The sequence below is a fragment of the Macaca thibetana genome, chromosome 7, assembly GCF_024542745.1.
Source record: "Macaca thibetana thibetana isolate TM-01 chromosome 7, ASM2454274v1, whole genome shotgun sequence".
NCBI lineage: Eukaryota > Metazoa > Chordata > Mammalia > Primates > Cercopithecidae > Macaca > Macaca thibetana.
The window spans coordinates 142,783,273-142,808,483 of NC_065584.1; the positions used below are offsets into that span (position 1 = coordinate 142,783,273).

The window sequence follows — 25,211 nt, forward strand, 5'->3', positions numbered from 1 at the left end:
CCCTGGATGGGGTACATAAAGAGAAGTGACCAGAGGGAAGGACCGCAAGAGCCATCCTCAGAAATGTTGTCCTCCTCCTGGAGGCAGGGCAGACCACTGATGAGGGGGGTGTTTTTAAAAGCCTGCCTTTCCCAGACGGGTTGATAGCCTTATCTCAGGCTGGCTAAAACCCTGACCACTCCCTGATAGAGAGCAAGGTTCCCAGCAGGCAAGGGCAGGGTGGGGCCCAGCACGGACCAGTTTTGCACACTCACCTGGCCCTGCACCCACAAACACTCAGCTCTTCCTCCAAGGCAGGCCTCAACCTCGGGCAAGTCTCTTTGAAGTTTTCTTATTAATTGCTATACTGAACACTAAATCATGGGAAAGATTAACACCCATGAAAACTGAAGCAGGAGCACATAACCAAAGCTTAATATGAATCTTCCATCTTAAAAATACCTTATTCTATGTCTGAAAAGCCATTTGGAAATTCCACGTCATACTCTCTTATAGACTTACAGCGATTTCAACTTTAAAAATTCATTCTCACCTACATTATATCACTTGATTCTTACAATAGCCGTGTAAAGAATATTGGGTAGGAATTCTTATTCCCGTTTTAGAGCCTTAAACATTCACTATCGGCGGACCATGGGGAACACAGCTGACATCAATTGCAAGTTAGTTTCTGTGGTTTACTGCAGCAAGGGAGAGCTCGCTCCAGACTTGGGCTTGTGCTGGATGAGTCTAAGGAAGGGTTGGAAAGCAAGGGGAATTCTGGATTGGATTCTGTCAAAAAGGAGGCCAATTCAATGATTTGGCATCATAATAATTTCATAGTTAATTATCACTAATTATTATTTAATGTAATCAATAAATGATCTAGCAGATGGGAAGACGAAAACAGGGCTGAGCTGGCATTGATACAGGAGCGCAAGTCACTCCTGTTAGTCAGAAGAGGGAAATGTTTAGTGATGGTTTTTGATGTTGGAGTGGCCTCCTCCCTGTCTTGATGCAAACACAGATGTGGAGGGTCTGTGCTGCACATGTTTCTATTCTGTGGGCATTGTCTCCAGTCACTTGTGAATATTATGGTCTGGCTGATGGCAGAGCTGGTTTTTGTTGTTGTGCTGTGTTTTTGTGTTGTCTCTCCCAAAGGAACTTGGGGAATGCCTTTGAGGTCTCTTAATACCTATGCCCTAGCTGCACAACTCTGGGTGATGCCCTTTACCTCCTTACCTCTGATCTCAGGAGTAATAGCGTCCCTTCCACACTGACATTCTGGGTGTGAACGGGACTGATTATAACGGTCATCGTGGTGCCAGGAGATCTGCAGTGGTGACCTCCCCTGGTATCAGCTATTTAAATGTTATCAGGAAAGAGAAATGTGGAAACAAAGTTCTATCCATTTTAAGCATGTGACCTTTTACCCTAACTGAACCTTGACTCATTTGCCTCAAGCAACTCAAAGATTCCCAGACACCAGAAGAACAAAGATGGGATTCCGTAAGAACAGCTCAAGCAATCAATTGCCCAGTTCTTGCCATTTCTTGCCATTTCTTGCCCAGTACTGTCTTATTCAGCGCCAGACATGTAGCAGTGTTTGATCGAGTGCTGACAATGAAAAGGGGTATCTGATGGCTGTTTGGAAGAAAATTCTTACATTTCTTGAATTGAGCTAAGATGTATAGAAAAATAGAAACCACTACTTTTAAGAATGTTTCAATGTGCCAAGTTCTTTGCCTATTTATGTCAATTAATCAATGAAAACACCCTGTGAGATAGTTATTACCCCACTTTACAGATGGGGAAATTGTGGCTAAGAGTGTTGAAGAGACTCTCCTTAGACCACTCAGCTAATAATCTCTCTGGTGTAGCTGAAATGTGGGCTTGCCTGAAGGGCAAAAAGGAAGAAGCAGCCTCCCAAGGTCCTGTGATTCTCACAGGTTCTTCTAGAGGTTCTGGAGTCCCTCTGAGAGCCCACATGGGTATCTTAGCCTTCAAAGATATCTCATTTGGTTTTGGGGATTGTTTTTGGCTTTTTTGAGTCTCGCTCTGTTGCCCAGGCTGGAGTGCAGTGGTGTGATCTCAGCTCACTGCAATTCCCGCTTCCAGGGTTCAAGCAATTCTCCTGCCTCAGCTTCCCAAGTAGCTGGGATTACAGGCATGCACCGCTATGTCCAGCTAATTTTTGTGTTTTTGGTATAGTCGGGGTTTCTCCATGTTGGCCAGGCTGGTCTTGAACTCCTGCCTCAAGTGATCCGCCCACCTCGGCCTCCCAAAGTGCTGGGATTACAGGCGTGAGCCACTGTGCCTTGCCGAGGTATCCCATTTTGGATAGGGGAGCCTGGGACATATTCTGAACCTCTGGGTGTGGCCACTTTTTATCATAAGTTTCTGCTCACCTTACACAACTGGGATTGATGGGCAGGAGCAGCCTCAGTGGCCCAAGGGGAAAAACCTCTGGACAAAGCCCTGGACCCCTCACGTCTCAGCCTCCGTCACTGCTCCTGGCTACCCAAAGTCAAGCCCGGAAACACAGATGTGAGCACAAACCCAGGCAGCCCAGAGAAAGGCACAACCCTGTGATGTCAAGCCTGAAAATTCTGGGCTACTTTTAAGGTCACCAGGGATATTTCGAAAGAGCTGAAGCTTTTTCCTCCATCCAAGAATCCTCTAGCTTCCAGGTCATTTTTATGAGCTGAAGAGGACCCTCCATAGCTCCTCGGTGGCTTGGTAATATCAAGACAACACCTGAGAAAGCTCCTTTCACGCAAATCTCTGTCTCACGTGTCCGTGGGAAGACACCACCAAGCAGGCTTTGTGTGAGCAACATGGCTGTTTATTTCACCTGGGTGCAGGCGGACTGAGTCCAAAAAAGGAGTCAGCAAAGGGTGGTGGATTATCATTAGTTCTTATAGGTTTGGGGATAGGCGGTGGAGTTAGGAGCAATGTTTTGCGGGCAGTGGATGGATCTCACAAAGTACATTCTCAAGCGTGGGGAGAATTACAAAGAACCTTCTTAAGGGTAGGGGAGATTACAAAGTACATGGACCAGTTAGGGTGGGGCAGAAACAAATTGCAGTGGTGGAATGTCATCAGTTAAGGCTATTTTCACTTATTTTGTGGATCTTCATTTGCTTCACGCCATCTGGATATATATGTGCAGGTCACAGGGGATATGATGGCTTCGCTTGGGCTCAGAGGCCTGACAATCTCCTTCCTGCCTGGGACACAGGTCTAGGAATTATTCCGCAGTTGGGCACTCTTGGTGTATTATTGTGCATGCCCTGGCCCCCACCTTTGTGCCACATACAGGGACTCCCCTTCCTGAGGTTAACGATCGGAAAGGTGTTAAAGCAGGACAAACTGCAAGAAGGCGCTCGTGAGTGAGCCTATCCACTCATTCCTGGGAGATAACCAAACCACCAATTGTCCTTTGGCTCTCCATACTCAGAGGGTGGTTTCCGGATGTCAGAGATTTCGCCACACACCAGCTCTGTGCCAGGCCTTGTGCTGGGACCCCAACATGGTCACTCAACATTCACACAGTCTAGCAGTCTGCCAGGACTTCCAGGACAAAGGACCACAGACTGGGGGGCCTCAACAGAAATGTATTTTCTCACAGTTCTGGAAGCGAGAAGTCCGAGGTCAAGGGGTCAGCAGGCTGGGTTTCTCCTGAGGTCTGTCTCCTTGTCTTCTGATGGCTGCGCCTCTTCCGTCTGCACACAGTCTTCTATGTTTCTGTGTCCAGTCTCCTCTTTTTATGAAGACCCCAGTCACATTGGATTAAGGCCCACCCCAGTGACCTTATTTCACCTGAATCACCTCTTTGAAGACACTGGCTCCAAAAGCAGTCACGTTCTGAGGTACTGAGGGTTACAACTTCAACGTATGAATCTGAGGTAACACAAAATTCAGCCCACAACACCCAGCAAACGCTTTTCTAGGCCCTGCTGTGACCCGGGTCCTGGGCTTGGCACTGGGAATACAGGGGACACTGCAAATCTCTCTTTGTTCTATTTGAGCTTCCGCAACTCTCCGGGAGGCTTCCAAGTTAGAAAAGAGTCTTACAAATACACAGGAGATTGGAAAGTGAGTAGTAAGTCCACACCAGGCCCAAACAGGGGGCCTGTGCTGAGGGGGTACAGGAAGCAGCAGCCCTGCTGAGACACACAGGAGCCTGCTGGCAAGCCACTAGCGGGGTGGGTTAGGGAGTGGGGACTCAGGGAGCCTGGGCTGGGGAGGGGCATCTGCCCTCTTCAACAGAGTGACTGGGACTTTCTGGCAGCATAAGCAATAACTGGCAGGAGACCAAGAAGTCGCCGTTTAGCTGGCCCATGTGCGAGTGAGTGATAAAACTCACCCTCCGGCTCGGCGCCTTATGGAACCATCAACTCTGCATGGATGTGCTCAGTGTGGACCCCAAACCTGCTCCCTCTGGCTTTGAGAGGTGTTTCTCCCATACAGGCTGGCTTTAGCCAGGGGGTTGCCTAGACTCGCCCAGACCTCAGACGAGGGGAAAGGGCCAAGGCCGGCGGCCACTTTCTCATCATGTGCCTGCCTCCCTTCCTTCACCCCGTCAAGCCCAAATAGAAGGGTGGGATGATGGCTGGTGCCTGAGGACAGAGCTGGGGCTGGGAGGACAAACTCCTGGGCTCCTGTTCATGTCTGGGCTACAAGATCCTGGCATAAACAGGGGCTCCTGGAACAGGGGAACTAAACCACGGGTCCCTGAGGGAGACTCTGGGTGGGAAAAGAGACCCAGATTTGGAGTCGAAAGGCCTGGGCCTGAGTCCCAGCTCCATCGCTTCCCAGCACGTGGCCTTGAACAAATAATTCAAGGCCTACAGACCTCGGTCAGTCATTAGTAAAGAGAAGATTACTATTATAGAGACCCCACTGGGCTGTTTTGAGGGTGAAATGAGACCACGTAAGTGAATGCACTTTGAAACTATCCGTCGCTGGTCACGAAACTAACATGTGTAGGCATCTATTTACTAGTCATGTAATACTCACCGGATTCATGTACTACTCTCAGTGTTTTTCTCTACTTTTTATTACAAAAGTGTTCAACTACAGAAAGAAGTTTAAAGGATGATACAATGAATTTCCATATTCACTCCAGATAGACTCAGTAACTGTTTGCATTTTGGTATATTTGCTTCATCTCTATGTTCATATTTATATGTGTGTGACGTGTAAAACCAGTTGAAACAAGAGGGGGAAGGAAGAGAGAAAGACACACACATATATATCCCATATGAAAGTTGTGGCCATCATGATACTTCAATTCTAAATATTTATATGCTAGTTTTTTGTTGTTGTTGTTTGTTTTTTGAGATGGAGTCTCACTCTGTCACCCATGCTGGAGTACAGTGGCATGATCTGGCTCACTGAAATCTCCACCTCCAGGGTTCAAGCGACTGAGTAGTTAGAATTAATGCCTCTTACTAAGGACATTCTCCTACATAGCCCCAGTAAACACCACACTTCAGAAAATTAAAAATAATTTTATACTATCCAATATCCACACCTTACTCCAGTTTCCCCAATTGTCCCAAGATAGTTGTTTATAGAGTTTTTCAGACAGGGATCCTCTCAAGATCCTCCTGTTGCCCTGTTTGCTGGGCCTCTGCCATGTCTCCCCAGTGTCTGAGGCTGTGAGTATCTCGGTTGCTTGATGCCAATGCTCACAGTCATCTGTGCTGCCCACTGTCCCATGGCCCCTTGCGGACCTCTCTTCCATGGTGCTGGCTCCTTGTGCCCAGCTATCTGCTTACACACCTCTCTCCCTGCTGGAGGATAGGCACCCCAAGGGCAGCGGCCAGTCTTAGCTTAGCTACTGTTGTTTCCCCAGAACCCACACACGCCTGGCATGGAACAGGCACGTGGCAAATGACGGTTGCATGTTTGAATCTTCATCAGAGGGCTAAGCAACATACACCTTTAAAAAGTGAGTTTTGGCCAGGTGCAGTGGCTTATGGCTGTAACCCCACCACTTTGGGAGCCAGAGGCAGGCAGATCACTTGAGGTTAGGAGTTCAAGACCAGCCTGGCCAATATGGTGAAACCCCCTTCTCTACTAAATAGACAAAAATTAACCAGGTGTGGTGGTGTGTGCCAGTACTCCCAGCTACTCAGGAGGCTGAGGCAGGAGAATCGCTCGAACCTAGGAGGTGGAGGTTGCAGTGAGCCGAGACTGTGCCACTACACCCAGCCTGGGCAACAGAGCAAGACTCCATCTCGAAAAAAAAAAAAGTAAATGAGTTTTAAGTAATTTCATCTGACAAATTCTATACCCCTGTCAGAGCTAATGGAAAGCATCCCAGAGGCCCAGGAGACCTAGCTCAGGCCCTGCCCTACTTCCCCAGCTAGAAGTGACCACTTGGGCTCTGAAATCGCTTGGGCTCTTGACTAGTCTGCGCTCAACACCTGTGACAGGACCATCAACTGAGAGGGAGTGCTGCCCTCCAGACCACAAGTCTCCTCTGGAAAACACACATATACATGAGAAGCTGGCTCTGATCCCATTATAGGTCTTACAGAAGTGATTCCAAGTCTTGTGAGTTTCTGTGGAACCAGAAAACCACTTCCAGACGAGCAGGAGTGAGAAGAGGGGCATGCATATCATGTTTGCGTCGCTTTCTTGCATGTATCACTTCACCACGATGCTCAGGACCTCAATGAGAGTTTTCAGGTCTCCCAGCTTCAAATTGTGCTTTCCAGAGCAGAGCTTCTCCAAATTTCAAGTGCCTGTGAATCATCTGGGGAGCTTGATACAATCAATGTTTTTTTAAAAGTAGATTTGGGATGGGCTCCGAGATCCTGAATTTCTAACAAATGGTCTGGGTGACACCAGTGCCACTGGTCCCTGAATTACACTTTGGGAAGCAAAGTTCTAAAGGTCACAAAAATAACTTCTCATTTCTTCAGTGAACTGGTAATTAGCACCTACGGCTAAATATAAGACAGTGTTCTAGCATCAGAGGAACAAGGAAATGAGAAGAAATACAAAGAAGAATAAGACACAGACCTTTGACTCAAATCCAACTGGATATCCCTTTATACTTCGTCTAGCGTTTTGCTTAAGTTGGTTGAATTCTTACAATAACCTATAATCTATAAAGTATACATTGTTATTCTCACTTTACATATGAGGAAACTGGAACTGATACAGCCTAATTGTCATGTTCCCCACTAGTAAAAGAATGCAGTGAGGTTTGAAATGAAGCCAGTGTTGTTCCGCATGCACCTAACACTTAATCTGAAGCACTTCCCGTCAAGTCCCAGACCTGATGGAGAAAGGGCGGGGGAGAGAACGACCTAGCTCAGGCCTGGCCCTTGAAGCAGAACTGGCAGTGGCCATGGGGAAAGGGTGGGAGTGGTGGCAAGCCGGAGGCTTCTAGTAACTACCAGAAAGGAGAAGGGGTACCTAAAAAGTTACTCCTAGCTGCCTCCCCTAGGGTCTTCTGACTGTTTCTAGTAATGTATATTCCTGCTGATGCTCAAGCCCTTTGTAACAAGTTCCTAACATGGTATCGAATACTGCCCATGCTAGCAAACTTCAGCCATAAATTAGGGCCCAAATGTTGTCACCAAAAGACTGTGTGACTTTGGATAAATCACTCTCCTCTCACCTGGACTAGGGTTGGGAGCTTTTCAAGTCCCTTCCTTCTGCCAAAAGGTTTCTAAGCAGTTTCCAAGACGTTTCTTGCAGTTTTCCCATCAAGCCAAGTGAAGGCATGTGTTATGTCCTCATCAGGGTCCCTCAGCCACTCAGGACTGGGGCTTTCTGGGGCTCACCTACAGTCTTCCTCCTTCCCTTCCTAACTTCATACGCATTTATCAAGCACATACGCTGCATCAAACCTGTGCTCAGGGCTAGGGAGGCAAAGGTAAATAAGATGCGCTCCCTCCCTGGGGAGGAGACCTAAAACAGACCACAGGCGCCCTGCAGCGTGGCTGGCTCAGGCTCTCAGGGTGTGAAGGAGAGCACCCCACTCAGCACCGGCAGAGGCCAGCAGGCCTAAGTGGGCCTTTACCATATGCCAGGCCTGGCTCGGAGCTTCCCTGGAAGATTCCACTTAACCCCCAGCAACGCTCAAAGGAAAATGCTAGTATTGTCTCCCCATTTTAAAAATGGGAAAACAGGCTTAACAAGGTCAGATGACTGGCTCAATATCACACAGCTAATATGGACTCAGTGAAATGTATGCAAAAATACTCAGCAGAGTGGCAAGTAGTAACAGTGACTAAAATACCTTTTCAAACGACAGAACAGAGAGTGGGGACAGACAGTAATCCGCACTCTCAGACACAAAACTGACAAGTGGGAGAAAAGTTCATCTCCCTTAAAGAACAAAAACCAGGCTTGGGACCGGCCACACATGATGAGAAAACCGCTGAGTAGAGAAGCAGGAGAGACTCTGGAAGAGGGCGTGGCAGGCCGGAAAGTGCTGGGTGCACACAAGGGGCAGCGGGGGCTCAAACAAAGAAGGGAGCTCAGGGCAGGAGGGAGCGATTAGTCATGCCGGGGAGGCTCCAAGGGCCCTTTGTCCTTCCTAGATGGCTGCTCAGATTCCTGTCTGTGAGCACCCCAGGCTCAGCCGCTCCATGCTTCAGCCGCCACACCCCCCATCTGGGTAATGGAGTGTTATGAAGCATGTTGGCGGCCATCGATTAGGGCTAAACTCTACGCTCCTTGGGTTGTGTTTCCAAGGATGCTCTGCTAAGCTCCACAGCAGAGGTGCATCTCTCTCCTCATTCGATGGCTTGGAATTAAAATGCCACCCAACGTTCTCTGCCAAAGAAATGAAGATTTATGGGTCACTGTCAATATCAACACATGTTAGCCATTATTTGAGTCTCCTTGCTGCTTGGGACTGATTGCTATTTACTTTGAAAGATAAATGTGGTTTTATAATCCATGCGGGTTGCTGGGAGGAATAGGTTTTTAAATGCATTTGTTCTTTTTTTTTTTTTTTTTTTTTTTTTAAGACAGAGTCTCACTCTGTCACCCAGGCTGGAGTGCAGTAGCATGATCCTGGCTCACTGCAATCTCCTGCTCTAGGTTCGAGCGATTCTCCTGTGTCAGCCTCCCTAGTAGCTGGGATTACAGGCATGTGCCACCACACCCTGCTAATTTTTGTATTTTTAGTAGAGACAGGGTTTCGCCATGTTGGCCAGGCTGGTCTTAAACTCCTGACTTCAAGTGATCCCCATGCCTCCGTCTCCCAAAGTGTTGGGATTACAGGCGTGAGCCACCATGCCCAGACTTGGGTTTTAATTGCATTTGTTTCTTCCCTTGGAGACCTTTCTATTCCACTTCATTCTGCTTTGTCTGGTGGTGTGGGCCCCACCCTGTCCCCACCATCAGATATTCTAATGTCCTCCGAGGCTCTGGAACAAAGACCAGAGGGACCAGCCTGTCCTCTGTCCAGAATCATCAGTGTGACAGTATGAAGACACCCTTAGCACCTTAGTAGAAAAATTGCCTGTCTTATGGGCTGACACCACTCATATATGATCTGGGGCAAGGATCAAGACCCCCCAAGGAACTTGCTTGAGGAGCAATAGGTAGTCCTCTCTTTGCCTCTTCTGGTCTTTTGTGTTTCTGCGTGTGGTGTGTAAAGTGAGTCAGGAGCTAAATCAATTAGGTCACTGGTTCTCAAACTTGAGTGTGCATCAGAATCCACTGAAGAGCTTTTTTTTTTTTTTTTTTTTTTTTTTTGAGACGGAGTCTCGCTCTGTAGCCCAGGCTGGAGTGCAGTGGCCGGATCTCAGCTCACTGCAAGCTCCGCCTCCCGGGTTCACGCCATTCTCCTGCCTCAGCCTCCCGAGTAGCTGGGACTACAGGCGCCCGCCACCTCGCCCAGCTGTTTTTTGTATTTCTTAGTAGAGACGGGGTTTCACCGTGTTAGCCAGGATGGTCTCGATCTCCTGACCTCATGATCCGCCCATCTCGGCCTCCCAAAGTGCTGGGATTACAGGCTTGAGCCACCGCGCCCGGCCTGAAGAGCTTTTTAAAACACAGATTGTGGTCCCCACTCTAGAGTTCCTGATTCAATAGGCCTACAGTGGGGCCCAGGAATGTGCATGTTTTTTTGTCCTCCACATTTTTTAATTATACTTTGTGTTCTAGGGTACGTGTGCACAACATGCAGGTTTGTTACATATGTATACATGTGCCATGTTGGTGTGCAGCACCCATTAACTCGTCATTTACATTAGGTATATCTCCTAATGCTATCCCTCGCCCCTTCCCCCACCCCACAACAGGCCCTGGTGTGTGATGTTCCCCTTCCTGTGTCCAAGTGTTCTCATTGTTCAATTCCCACCTATGAGTGAGAATATGCGGTGTTTGGTTTTCTGTTCTTGGGATAGTTTGCTGAGAATGATGGTTTCCAGCTTCATCCATGTCCCTACAAAGGACATGAACTTATCCTTTTTTATGGCTGCATAGTACGCCGTGGTGTATATATGCCTCATTTTCTTAATCCAGTCTGTCAGTGATGGACATTTGGGTTGGTTCCAAGTCTTTGCTATTGTGAATAGTGCTGCAATAAACATACGTGTGCATGTGTCTTTATAGCAGCATGATTTATAATCCTTTGGGTATATCCCCAGTAATGGGATGGCTGGGTCAAGTGGTATTTCTAGTTCTAGATCCTTGAGGAATCGCCACACTGTCTTTCACAATGGTTGAACTAGTTTACAGTCCCAACGGTGTAAAAGCGTTCCTATTTCTCCACATCCTCTCCAGCACCTATTGTTTCCTAACTTTTTAATGATTGCCATTCTAACTGGTGTGAGATGGTATCTCATTGTGGTTTTGATTTGCATTTCTCTGATGGCTAGTGATGATGAGCATTATTTCATGTGTCTGTTGGCTGTATGAATGTCTTCTTTTGAGAAGTGTCTGTTCTTATCCTTTGCCCACTTTTTGATGGGGTTGTTTTTTCTTGTAAATTTGTTTGAGTTCTTTGTAGATTCTGGATATTAGCCCTTTGTCAGATGAGTAGATTGCAAAAATTTTCTCCCATTCTGTAGGCTGCCTGTTCACTCTGATGGTAGTTTCTTTTGCTGTGCAGAAGCTCTTTAGTTTAATGAGATCCCATTTGTCAATTTTGGCTTTTGTTGCCGTTGCTTTTGGTGTTTTAGACATGAAGTCCTTGCCCATGCCTATGTCCTGAATGGTATTGCCTAGGTTTTCTTCTAGGGTTTTTGTGGTTTTAGGTCTAACATTTAAGTCTCTCATCTATCTTGAATTAACTTTTGTATAAGGAATAAGGAAGGGATCCAGTTTCAGCTCTCTACTTATGGCTAGCCAGTTTTCCCAGCACCATTTATTAAATAGGGAATCCTTTCCCCATTTCTTGTTTTTGTCAGGTAGGAATGTGCATTTCTAACGATGTCCCAGGTGATGCTAATTCTGATGCTGGTCCTGCGTCCCACCTGAAGAACTGCCTCCGAACAAGAGGGGGAAGTATTAGAGGCCAATCATGGGAGGGATGAGGCTGCCAGCAGTGTTTGGCACTTGGGAAAAAGAACAGCACTGTCTAAAGGGGAATTTTATTAAGTTTCACTGAACAACGTACAATTTAAATCCTTTTCTATGAAATCTTCAGTTAAAGGTCAATTTCCATAAATATGTGGATCTATGTATTTTGGAAATGCATTGAAATGCTACATGGCCTAGGACCACCCAAGCTACCCACTGGTGGTCTGCTAGACCTAGGTACTAGGAAGGTCAAGGTACTGAGCAGGTCACAGTCCTGCCACCGGGATGTTTTGCTAATTTGACTGAGTGAAAGTGGTAAGAAATGCCTGGTATTGATAACACAGCCCACTGTGCTAGTTTATACCAATGGTTCCTAAGCCATTTTCCCTGCAGCACTCAGGGTTTACAGGTAGAACTGGGCCCAGGGCAATAAAGGAGTGCAGTCTAAAGACTCTGAGAGTTTCCTGATGAACACTAGAGGTCTGTGGATGCCAGACAACAACTTTTTCTTTGCTGTGGGACTTCACGTTATAAGTCACAACGAGGCAGTGATTGCGATTTATCAGTGCTGCCTTCCTCCCCCAGAAAACGTACTAGGAAGAATCATGGTTTACTGAAGCCAGGCTACCCTCCCCATTAAAGTCTAGTGGACTGGGCAAGCAGTCAGTTGGGATTCATTACTTGGAGGCCCTGACCCGCATAGGATTGGGAGGCTGTTACTGAGACCCAGGCCTGGAGTGACAGGTAGAGCAGTGGGGTGGAGGAAAGTCAACATATTTGGAGATATGAAAAAGGCAGGTAAGCAAGTGTATTCATTGAGACTTTGGGTCACAAGAATAATAATCCAACCCAAATTAACCTGTGGGGAATTTATTTACTCATGTAACAGAGATGTCCAAATTATAAGCTTCAGGGGCAGCTGGATCTACGACCTTAATAAAGTTACCATGTCTCTTCATTCGCTCCCTACCCCCTCCCTTCATAACACTTCAGAGTGCCAGATTCCTCAGTCCTTAGAATTCAAACTTCTAGATAAGCCATACTTTATCACATACCTATAGCAATGTTCCAGAAATGATTCTAGCCAGGTGCCCACCCCTGAATACATGGCCACAGGCAGGAGAATGGGATCTCTGATTGGCCTGATTTGGGAACCATCCTATCCACCCCTTGGATAGGATCAGCTTTACCCAAACAGGACTGATCAGGATCCACACGGGAGGGTCACTCCATTGGCGGGGGAAATGACCACAGACCGTGGAGGACTGGCTGTGAGGCACAAGGATGAGGGGAGGCAAGGGCGGCTCCTGCTTCCACAGGGGCAAGCAGGAGGATGTTTCTGCCCTGCTCACACAGCCCTGGCTGTGCACCTTGGGCCCCACTCAAAGGTGTGCTATCATAGCTAATCTTCCTGGGAAGAGCAGACCATGTGAGTGTGGGGAAAATCCTGGGCGGCGTAACAGACTCATTTGTAGGGCAAAGGGATTTTCAGTTAGTTCTGTAACACACTGGAAGATCAACACAACGCTCAAGCATCGTTCCTCCCAGAGGAAGCAGATGGGTGAGATAAATAAAACCAGCACTTTCATTGGCATCCTAGGATGCTCAGGGGCCTATTTTCAAGGCTATGTTAAATACACATTTCAGTGATGCTTTAGTCTATTCCACAGTGATTCTCAGATTGTGGTCCCCAGGCCAGCAGCATCTCCATCCCCTGGGAATTTGTGTGAAAGACAAATTCTCCATCCCACCCAAGACCTACTGAATCAGAAACTCTGGGAAGGGGCCCGGCAGTCTGTGTTTTAATGCACCCTCTGGGTGATTCTGATACAGGCACCAAAGTTTGAGAATGTCTGCCTATAAATGTATTTGATCCATTCCATCAAGTTCAAAGGGACCACCTACTACAAAAACTAAGGTTCCTGTTCAGGGTTCATTGAGCAGTCTGAATTTAGAAGAGTGTAAACGTCAAACAGTTTTCTATTTCTCCCATCCCTGCCTTCAGCCATGTACTATCAAGTTATATGCTTCCATTCCTTTATAGCATCTTGGGCAGATTCCTTTAACTTTTGGTCAGTTCGATTATTAAAAGTTACTTTGTTTTATTCTAAAGCCTCAGTCTCACATCTGATTTGACATTCTTCCCTTCATCTTGTGAGCCAGACTCGGAGAGGATGGAATCTGCAGTGGGAAAGGGATCTTTCTGCTCTTTCATTCCTCTTTTCTCTGGAAAACCATGGGGTGGAGTGGGAGGGTGGGGTGAGGCCTGGTCCTGGGACTGCTGCTCCTCATTTTTCAGAGCCCAACCCCTTTGGGGCTGGGAGCTGGTAGTGAGGGAACAGCTGGGGGACACAGAGGTCCTCACCTCTTGTGAGTGGTCTGCTCTTGCTCTGGTTCACTGTGGTCCCATCTGCTGCTGGTGGCCTTGGCCTGTGAAGATGGTAGATGTGGTTTTCTGAGGGTCCTATTGGTATAAGCCCAGCCCATTTATCACTGAGAAGCATAGCTGTGGTCCCTTTCGGCTTCTCCAAAGGTCCATGCCCCTCCTACTCTGTCCTCTTGTACAAAGTCTCAGAAATGACTTGGGTCTTCTTCCCCACCTCTGAGGACTGATGGGAGCTGAGGTGTGGGGACCCATCCCCTCAGGCACACTACTTCATAGTATTTCTTCTCCCAGCTTGGCTAAGCCTCCTCTCTTCAGATGGCTAAAGCAGGCACAACCCCCACATTCCCACACAGCCCCATAAACTCCTATGGATACAGGTCAGTCTCTCTCCAAAACTTCGTCCTCATATCCCCAGCACCAGATGGGACCTAGAATAGCATTTCTGCCTCCTGCAGGCACCCTCATCCTGCATTCTTGGTAAGTGATTCTAATCGATCCCCCAACTTGAACTCAAAGAGACTCACAACGGGAAGAACAGAACTGCATTATTCGCCCGGCAATTCCTACACTCCCTCTCCCACTTGTCTATCTACATAGGCTGGGGGAAGGCGGTGATGGGAATAAAGACTGCTTCTTTGAGAGCCCTGGAGTTGGAAGAATGTGGCCCCAATTGCTGGCAAGTCTCATTACAGAATGTGGGTTCCGAACATTGGCTCAGTGGCTCATGCCTGTAATCCCAGCACTCTGGGAGGCCAAGGCAGGTGGATCACTTGACCCCAGGAGGTCAAGACAAGCCTGGGCAATATGGTGAAATCCCAATTCTACTAAAAGTAAAAAGAAATCAGCCAGGCCTGATGTAGTCCTAGCTACTGGGGAGGCTGAGGTGGGAGAATTGCTTGAGCCTCGGAGAGTGAGGCTGCAGTGAGCCATGATCATGCAGAGCAAGACCCTGTCTCAAAAAAAAAGAAAGAAAGAAAGAAAAAAGAAATGGATAAAATGTGGGTTCCTTAGCACCTGGTGGTTCAGCAGAGGTCCTTGTGCCAGTAAGTCCTATTCACTGCCCTCTCACATTTGCTATTTGCAACATGTCTTCACATATATTATCTCAGTTGACCCCACAGTGATTCTGTAAGGTGTTTAACCTACAAGGAAACAGGCTCAAAGAGGTTAAGTGCCAAGCCCGAGGCCACACACACAGTGGTGATGGCGAGATGGGAACCCAGCCCAGTGACTCCTGAGCACCTGTTCTCTCCCTGCTGTTTCATGCAGGTGTCTCAGCCACACTTGTCTTCCAGCTCTGGGTGAACTTGGAGCAAATAACCAGAGAAATAGCTTGTCTCCAAGGCCACAGAGCAGCTGGCAGGGGAGGGTTTGGGGCATGGAATTTCCTTAGGGAAAACACCAACTTGTTCTGGTCAGTCATGCCCAGTCACATGGGTCCCAGCCATCATCTTCCCAGGCCAAGGTCTTATGTTCCCCTGGAACCCCACTGGCTTTACTCCCCTCCTGGGCTGGAGGAAAGGGTGGGGATATAAGTTGGTACTTCCAAAGCAGAAAGCTGGGTTTTGGGGCTGACAGAGCCGACCTTGAGCTTAAGCTTCATGGAGCACCCAGCCCAGGTCAAATGGGGTCAGGGAGCCATCTGTGCCTTCTGGATGGCTCTGTCTGAATGATTCAGTTCTGCCTGTGGTGGGTGGAAGTTCATGGTTTTACTCCCACATGGTGACTACAGTGCACGGCAATTTTCTAGTCAACAGATAGGGTTGGAGCCCCTGCTACACACAAGAGGCTACTTTCTTCAACTTTAAGACTTCTGATGCTCACAAGATCCTCCCATGCCCTTACCACGTGCAGCGATCACCCCCAGGGCCTGGGATTTGGAGAGATGTATCACCCACCTGGGCTATTTTCCCCAGTGAAGATGAAAGCCCTCACCCTCTCACAAAGCCAATTGCTAAATTTTCAAGAATTTTGCAAGCTGATTTTTAAACACAGCCATTATTTTAAAATTACATTATAAAACCTACAATGAAACAAATGTTTAAAATGACAGTAATAAATACTCAAATGTTCTCATTTTACTATTGTCTCTGTCTGTAAGGTTATTTCCATCTGTCGTACTGTGTGGTGGAAACACTATTGAATGCTACACCAAAGTGAATCTCTTCCCAACTCCATTATCAGTAACATCACAATGGGAACTTAACAGCAGCCATGATGGTTGTATTTATACATGGAAATTGACAAACATTATAGATCAGGGTTTGATGTATTGTTTTGTTGACTGTGTAAAGCAAGGTTCAGCAAACTTTTCTCTATAAAGGGCCAGGCAATAAATATTTTTCCTTTTGTAGGCCGTAGGTCTCTGTTAAAACTACTCAATTCTGCTATCATAGCACAAAAGCAGCCACAGACAATAGATACATGAATGGACCTGGCTGTGTTCCAATAAAACTTTATTCACAAAAACATGTGGTGTGCCAGATTTATCAGGCCATAGATTACTAGCCCCTCATCTAGACTTAAGAGAGCCACAGAAAAAAAATGTTAGTAATGAAGATTAAACTTAGAACTGTCCCGATTGTAACTAGCACAAAACATTAAGGAAATATTCTTCCAATGCTCAAAAACAATGATTTGATTGAGCAAAGAAATCATGTAATTGTTGAATGACTGAAGTTCCAACATGTCTTTATTTCATTTTTGTCTTCTTCATTAATGTAAATAAACCTGTCAGCCAACCTACACTTCTCATTTGCCACCATAGGTTGACTAGTGAGACAAGGTTCCAACAAAAATCAGCAAAAGTATTCCATAAAAATCAATTGCTATTTGGAGTTTACAATAAATACTGTATATTTGATTATTATTTATAAATTGTATAATACTCATCTTGAGAGCAATAAAATGCACAATATATGCATGTATGCATGTATATATAGGAATACATTTTCTTCTAGAGAGCCAGTTGCTGAGTATCTACCAATGCACCACTGCCTGAGGGGTGTCTACATAAAAAGAGACCTAACAGCCCAGAACAGCACTTGTTTAGGACCCAAGGCATGGTCCAGACCCCAAGGAAGGGAAGGGGGTCAGGGATGGATAGACAATCAGGAGAGTTCTCCAAAGTGGTCTGAGAAGGCTTCGTGGGGGAGAGAGAACCGTAAAGCATGGCAGGACTAAATGACAAATGGAGAATGGCTGCACTTCGGACAGGCACACAGCATGAGCTCAGGAGGGGAGACTGAAGTCAGGGACACCAAGAGAAGAGGGTGAGCATACGGAAGCAGAATGGAATGAAGTGGGGTCAAATATATATAATGGCATGGAAACATGCTATGAGGTTGAGCCAAAAGAAAAGAAAAAGCAGAATGCAAAATTTTACATTTGCATTAAGGAAAAAATACGTTAGAAGAAAATGCACTTAAATAAATTGCTCTGGGTGATAGGATGATAGCTGATTATGTATTCATCCTCAACGCTTTCCTGTACCTTTCTGTTGTACGGAAGTTGTATTACTTTGATATTCATGGGGAAAAATAAGCTTTTCCAGTACGCAGGGCAAAAAGCACTGAGCCAAACCTGAAGCCATAGCTAAGGACAGAGCACATCTCCCCTGATGCAGCCCAGAGGCCCCTGGAGGGAGGCGCTGGGGAGGTGAGTAGAGACTAGGGGTATCAATCCTTCCTGGGAGGACTGCAGGAGCACATGGGTAGCCACTGCTAAGGCCTCCTGCCCCCATGGGCCTGAGTAGCCCTGTCCACACTGGGGACCTGACCCCAACCCCACAGCCTTGGGTAGATGTCTGTTCTCTTTGCAAAGGTCCCCTGCAACCCATCACATTCATAAAGGCAACAAATTGGGGGAAACAAGAGGTCCTCTGTCTTTTTAGGGCTTCACCATTGCCATTTTCCCAACTGAAGAAATATATACACATGTTTAAGTATACTTTACCATGCCTAGAATGGGAAAAATGAAAGTTATTCTAGAGAACATCTCGCTCAACTCGTTTATTTTACTAATAAAAAAATAGAAACTAAGGAGGCCAAGTGGCACACCCAGGAACACAGAGCTATGTGAGAACTAGGTTTCAGCAGAGATGACACCCAGGGCCAGGCACCTCCTTTGTCACCATGCAGGTATCATCAGAAAAGCCCACAACTCAGCACTGGGCGATGTGGGCTGAGCAGCCCTTGGCGTCGAAGACATGATTTTTTTATTTTGTTTTTTGAGACGGAGTTTCACTCTTGTTGCCCAGAATGGAGTACAAAGGTGCGATCTTGGTTCATCACAACCTCCACCTCCCGGGTTCAAGCATTTCTCCTGCCTCAGCCTCCTGAGTAGCTGGGATTACAGGCATGCACCAGCACACCTGGCTAATTTTTGTATTTTTAATAGAGACGGGGTTTCTCCACTTTGGTCAGGCTGGTCTCGAACTCCCGACCTCAGGTGATCCGCCCACCTCAGCCTCCCAAAGTGTTGGGATTACAGGTGTGAGCCACCGTGTCCGGCAGACACGATGTATTCTAAGCGCTCCTCAAATTTACCTGTGGACAGCAAGAAGGCCTACAAGGCACCCAGTTTATGATATGCCACTTGGCTTCTTCAGGGCAGAGCTGCAGTAGCAGTACTTTTTTCTCTGTGTACCACACCCCCTCAGCATACAAAACCACTTCTGCCCCACCCATTGCTGAATGGGACCTTCAGATGCTATCTTCTCCATAAAGCTTTTCTAGACTCAGGCCATGTCATTTTGTGGTCAATTACTTTCATTATCATTGTGTTTATTCCCCCTAAACCAGCCAGACAATCCCATTTGGTAATCGAAAGAGCCAGTAGCTCTGGCTTGGTCATTTCCTCCACAAAAACCTGACTGAACTGGATATATGCTGAGAATTTCCATCTTGGACATAAACACTTTTCTGCCTTCCGTGATTCACACAATTCCCTTTCCACTCTATCCTGGGCCCCCTGTCTCCATCCTGCCCCCGATGCTGGCTCTGCAGGCATTTTCTGCATGGCTTTCTGTGTATATGCCGCATGGTTAGTCTTAAATCACGCGCCCCCAGAGTGCAGAGGAGATACCAGTTCATACTTTTTCTAATCAGGAATATATGTTGCTAGAGGATTAAGAAATACATTTTCATGAGCTAGACGATAACAAAAATTAAATGGCAAAAGTCCTTGCTGTCCTCCGTAGCTAGAGAGCTTTAAAAATAAATACATAAGCACCTGTTTCCGTTTTTTACTCCTACAGAGGCAGGGAAATTGCTGGAGAGAAAAAAAAAAAAAATGTAAGCCCATATATTCTGTACTGTGTCCCTTGGAAGAAGAATAAAATTTTAAATGGGGTCATCAGGAAGTGCTTCCTAAATGTGAAGTTCACAAACTGAACTTTGAAGTTTAGCAATGGACTTCCCCTGAGCAAGGTCGGCTTAGGCTATTGTTAGACCAGCAGCTGAGCCTCACCCACCACGTCCTTCTACCTCTTGCAACTAAAGCACAGCCCAGGCAGGTTTTTCTTAAATGGGATTTTTCTTTATGTTGGTGCATATGTTGTTGTTATAATAGCAGGGACGTTGTCCTCATTCCTGGCTCTTTCCTCCAAGTCAAAACATTTAGAATGACACCACCCAAAGAATACGTCTTATTTGAGGCTTTGCTACCTCTAACCCTTCCCACCTCTAACCTTTTCCCATCTTTATCCCCGTTATCTTGGGTGCTTTCGGTTTTTAGAGACCAGCTTTCCACCAGGGTTAAATAACACTCTATGCTTTCTTTCTCCATCAGAAATCAAAGAACCCCCCGTTTCTCAGCTGTTGCTAGCAGAATCTGGTCACCCCTCTGCCCCTCAAAATTACACATCTTATACAACTAGCCCCTGTCCCTGCACCATTCCTGTCCCTTGTCCTTAATGCTGGTTTCCCAGTAGAATAGGAAAAAGGTTTTGCAAAGCGCTTTTTGCCACCATCTCTTTGTTCTTCAGGAGATGATTAAGTTGTGTGTTAAGTGGGAAAAAAGGACATTAGGTCAACCTCAAAATCTGCCATCGATAATATCAGAGTAAGTCCATGGCTTTATTATTTTTCTAGTGAAAATTTAAGAAAAAAAGGTGCTAGGTCATAGGATATTGAGAAGGCGGTATATCTCCCCATGTAATACATTCCGAGGGGGAGAGATGGTAGCCATTCCTCCTATTTTTTTAGGTGAGGTATGTATTTTCTAGTTCTGCTGGGACAAAAACAGCTTTCAGTCATTGAAAGCCAAAGGCCCAGCGGACATCAGAAGGAGCTGGCCTCCCTCACTGCAAGACGACCTCTGGGAAGTCTAGTCAAAGCCCAGTGAACCTTTGGCTTTTCCCAGCAAGCAGGAACTGACATAGACTGTGTCTTTTATAGAGACCTCACTTTGGAGAATGCTTAATGAGGGGCAAATATTCGCTGGTCAGGTTGAATTTTTTTCCTTTGCTAAGCTTGAGTGAAAATCTTCTGGAAAATAGACTTGGTTTTTTTGTTTTGTTTTGTTTTGTTTTTGAGGTCCCCTAGAGAGCTCACAATAAATACACAAATCACAACAAAGCTACAAGTACACAAAAAGTCTCAGGCTTGGTCCAGATTTTCAGGAAACCAGTAGTTTCTGGAGGAAGTCCCACCCGCTCCTGAAAACAGAAAAAATAAACAAGAGAGTCCACCAGCGAACACGTATTTAGTCTTCTCTGGAGTCATATTAAGCAATTTTTACGTTTATGGAAAAGCAAACAGTGCCCCCGCATAGGGCGTGGCCCACACTGGGATGGAAAACCAGCCTTGTGCGCTCTGCACCGTGTTCTGGTGGTTTCCGCAGCTGTCACAGGAAAGAATCCACACCCGTCCCCAAGGACGCCTGCACGGGAACACATGCCCGCTTCATTACCCCTTGGAGGAAGGACAGAGGTATCTGAGGGATTCCCAGCCCTGGGCACTCCTCGCAGCTTCCTCCTTCACAGGCGGGGCCCTGGGAGGCCCTGAGTGGGGCCACTGGCTTCCTACGAGATCAGAACGGCAGCCAGTTGGTGGGTGCAGCAGGCTCACACCCGGCAAGCACGGACCTCTCCCTTTTTCCTAAGAAGGGAAAACAACTCTCAAGGCTCACCCTGGAGGCCCACAGGGAAGGCTGTGTGGGTCCCGTCCTGCAGCTTCCGAGCGCTCGGTGGACACGTCTGAGCACCCCGTAGGGCTCTGCTCTGAAAGTCCTTTCAGCTCCCAGTGAGCACTGCTCCAGCCGATGAACAGACCCAAAACCCTTCCACTCTCGGCGCCTCGGCCCCACCCACCACCTGGCGTCTGTCTTTAAGGATGTTTACAACAGAGTTCTGAAATAAAGTTTTGGCTTCTTCCTGGAGTTCTAACTCTGCAGGAGAGGCAGTCAGGTGGGATTTTGAGGAATTCAGGAAGTAGAGAACAGCTCATGGTGAGAGGAAGGGCTGGGGTGACTTGGAATGTGGATGTGCAACAGGAAACGTGAAGGCTGGATGGGAGGCAGCGTGGGCACAGTTAAGGTGGGCCCCGGGCCGGGGATGGCCCCCGGACCAGAGAGTAGGCTTCAAAATCTCAGCCTCGTACTGTGTGTCAGACACTCTCCCAAGCCCTTCACTTAGGTAATAGTCACATCTCCCACCCTCACTCTCACCCTGTAAAGGAGCTCTTAGCATAACACTGCTCTCCACGGCTGGGAACCCCAGGCTTCGATGGGTGACATCACTTGTTGAAGGTCACTCAGCCAGTAAGGGCGAGGCTGGGCTGCAAACTCAATGGCCCACCACAGAGCTCACACAGGACCATTTGCTACTCGCCGTGATGTTTTCCAGGGAGAGTTTAGAGAAGCTCTGGGGCTGGGAAAAGAGGGCAGCTGTCAGAGAGGAAAGCGCAAGAATGAGGAGTCGGGAGACCCAGAGCTCAGGAACAGACTTCCTTGGCCTGTGGACTAGTCCAATAGCCTCTTTAGCCCTCAGTTTTCTCACCTGCAAGAGGACAATGGGCCAGATTGGTGCTTTTCTGAGAGAAAGTGCTAGTGGTTTAGAGCAAAGGAGTCATCCAAACCTGGCATGTAAGAGGGCTTTGTTTGGGGTTGGTCCACAGGATGGTTACAGTGGAAGGAAGAAAGCCACCAAGGCCAACTGGAAGATGTGCAGAAACCCAGAAGTGAGGTGAGGAGGGCAATTCTCAGGTGCAGAGCTTAGAGTGGTCACTGCTGGGAGGGAGAGGTCATGATAAGACCCAAGAAACACTTCAAAGGACAAACTAACAGCATTTAAAGATTGGCTGCAATAGTGACAATAAAAAAGCTAACATTTACTGAAGGCTATACCAGTTATCCCACCAAGTACTGAACTACCAATCCTCAAGGCAGGCCACTGCAGGAATGATCATCATCATTGATCCCACTTTATAGATAAGGAAACTGAAGCTTATAGAGGCAGAGACACTTGCCAAAGCTGGCAGCCCCCGGAGCCAGGATTTGAACACAGTCTCGGTACAGGGCCTATGATTTCTTTGTTTTTGAGACAAAGTCTTGCTCTGTCACCCAGGCTGGAGTGCAGTGGCTCCATCTTGGCTCACTGCAACCTCTGCTTCCCTGGTTCAAGTGATTCTCCTGCCTCAGCCTTCCGATTAGCTGGGATTCCAGGTACGCACCACCACGCCAGGCTAATTTTTTATTTTTTGTGTTTTTAGTAGAGAAGGAGTTTTACCACGTTGGCCAGGCTGGTCTCAAACTCCTGACCTCAAGTGATCTGCCTGCCTCGGCCTCCCAGAGTGCTGGGTGAGCCACTGCACCCAGCCACCTATGTTCTTAATCCCTGTGCAACTCTGCCTACTATCTGTGTGCAGAAGAAAGCAACAACACTCCCCTCCAGGACTCTGCCTTTCACACCCATTGGCCTCTTGGATGCCCTTGTCTCCTCCTGGTTCCGATTCCCTTCAAATTCCAGCTTCTCCTTTAAATTTCACACCTTATTCTGTGCACGCCTCCACACCTGCCTCATGCTGTTCCCCCACCCCCACCTCCCACCCCATCCCACTCCCACAGTTCAAACCTGCTCCTAGAAGTCCTGGAAAGTTTCTCCCTCGTCCTCAGTCCCACCCATCACACAGTCCGCACTGCATCATCCAAGTTACATGCCAAATGTCTGCACCCCTCTGTGTCCGAGTGAGGCCCGCCTTCCTCTTCGCTTCTGTCATCTATTTTCCTATTTCTCACATGTATTACACTGTGTTCATCATGTCTATTGTTGTCTGCTTGTTCATATTTCCACCTTCCCTGTAGGATCGTGTGTGCTTTGAAGGCAGAGAGAGGCTGGGCCGTAGTCTAATCTGTGTGCAACAGATGGCATATAGTGGATGCTGGAGAAATGCTGATGACTGCATTGACGTGATTGATTGATTGGATTAAATGAATGACCACAAGAATAAATGAACATCGGGATCCAGGAAAGGTGTCCTTCTGGCACCAACCCTATTCTGTCCCCCTAAACAGTATTACATTTAGTGTTTATGATAAAGGCTTTCGGCACCCTTTCGAAGAGTTGGTACCACTGGTCCACTTTCTGCCCTGCCCTTAATCCATCCCAGTGGTTTAGACACTCACACATACATTCTCTCTTTCTCCTTCCCTGACTGGACCCCAGACCAAAGCCAAAGAAATAAATGTTCCCTTCTCCTGCTGTGTTCCCACTTCGACAAATTAATCCTCAGCATGAGAGGAACCAAAGCCAGCACCTCAGAAGTCAGGCTCCTGTCAGCTTGGTTTGCTCACCTGCACACAGCCCTTGACTTCCTCCCCCTGTGTGGGAGGAGCACAGTCCTGACTCAGAGGCCACTCCAGGCAATCCTCTCCTCCCAGGCAATCCTTCAGGGAACCCATTGGCTGAGCTCTGGCCTCTGGGCAGAGGGAGCAGGCCTGTGGAACCCTTTCCAAGACCAGCCGAGCTCTGCTGGTCCGCTGGGCCCTGCCTGCAGAGACAGGTTGGTGGAGTTATTCTCGGTGCTCATTAGCGCTGCACAGGCGTTTGGATTATTCCTTTATCATTAAACGGCCCCCAGAACACTGCAGATTCATCCCTGCTTTTGAAGTCGTAAGAGACTCCAAGAAGTTGATTCCAATCTCTTCTCTCCCAGCATGGACTCCTCCTGGAGCAGCACTGGGGGTGTCTGGCTGCTAGAGTGACAGTCAGGGACCACTCCCCTGGGAAAGATGATATTATGCTTCTACTGCACACCTGCAAATTGGGATGGTGTTTGCCTCCCAGCCTGACTGCTCTGTTCTCATCTTCCAGGGAGGTGGGAGGGGAACTTATGTGTCATTCACTCCAGGGTCCTGACAGCCACTTGCTCAGAGCACGGGATGTTGGTAGGGCCTGCAGTCTAGGTTCCAGCTTCAGTGAGCTCTGGGACCTCAGGAAAAGGGCTTGACCCCTCAGAACATCTGCAGGAGTCTATGACCCAGACCACACCAAGCTTTCGGAACCTGTTGTGCTCTTTTACTCTCTCCCACTCCTCTCCACCCTCTCATGCTGTGCTATATCCACAATGCACCAGCCCAGGCTGACTCAACTTCCCGCCCACTGCTCCCCTTTAAGCTACGGCACCCACCCTTTTGCCCCAAACTCCTCTATCCTATCTGAGCCCCTGCAAACAGCCTGGGTCAGCCATGCCCTTCCTCTAACCAGGAAAGAAAGAAAAGAATCCATCAGGTCTTTTCTGTGTCCTGAGACTGCACAGGTATTCATCCACTCCACTCCCATCTCCCTGACTCCTTTCTTGCTCTGTTTCTCAGGGACCTAGGCATTGGGTCCTGGTGAGTTTTCTACTTTTCCATCACTCCCTTAGGACCCCTCAACCTGTCTGCTCATCAGAAAAGTCCAATAAAGGGATTCATATCTTTGATACTTAATTTTATAGTACCTCTTGCGTAACTCTCAAGTTTGAGATCAATACAAATAAAATCATTTAAATTGTCTGATATTAAACACTTCTGACCCGAAAAGCAAAAAGCCTTTTAACGGATAGTTACATTGATACAAGAGTCACAATGAGAGGCTTCAAAGATGAAAGTAATGGATCAGAAAATAGAACAGTAGAGAAAACACAGATGAAAGGCAAATAACCCCTTTTGAAAAATCCAAAGTTTTCATTTAAAAAATAAAATTGCCCAAAGCACTGTATTGTGTTTAAAAAAAAAAAAAAAAAAAAAAATCATGATGAAAGGAGAATGTACCTGTCACCCTCCCATCCCCCTCTATACTTATCCCTTTCTATCTTTAGGTGCTGTGGTCTTTGTGGTGACTTTATTGGCTCAAGTTTCC

The 25,211-nt window shown here is 47.3% G+C and overlaps 1 protein-coding gene and 1 long non-coding RNA gene across 4 annotated transcripts in view; one reads left to right on the plus strand and one right to left on the minus strand.

Annotated features, from left to right (window-relative positions):
- LOC126958489 (uncharacterized) overlaps positions 1 to 25,211 on the minus strand; it is a 225,598-nt gene that overhangs the window by 199,390 nt on the left and 997 nt on the right. The gene's annotated exons all lie outside the window — the stretch shown is intronic.
- LIPC (lipase C, hepatic type) overlaps positions 1 to 25,211 on the plus strand; it is a 162,093-nt gene that overhangs the window by 30,072 nt on the left and 106,810 nt on the right. The window lies entirely within an intron of this gene.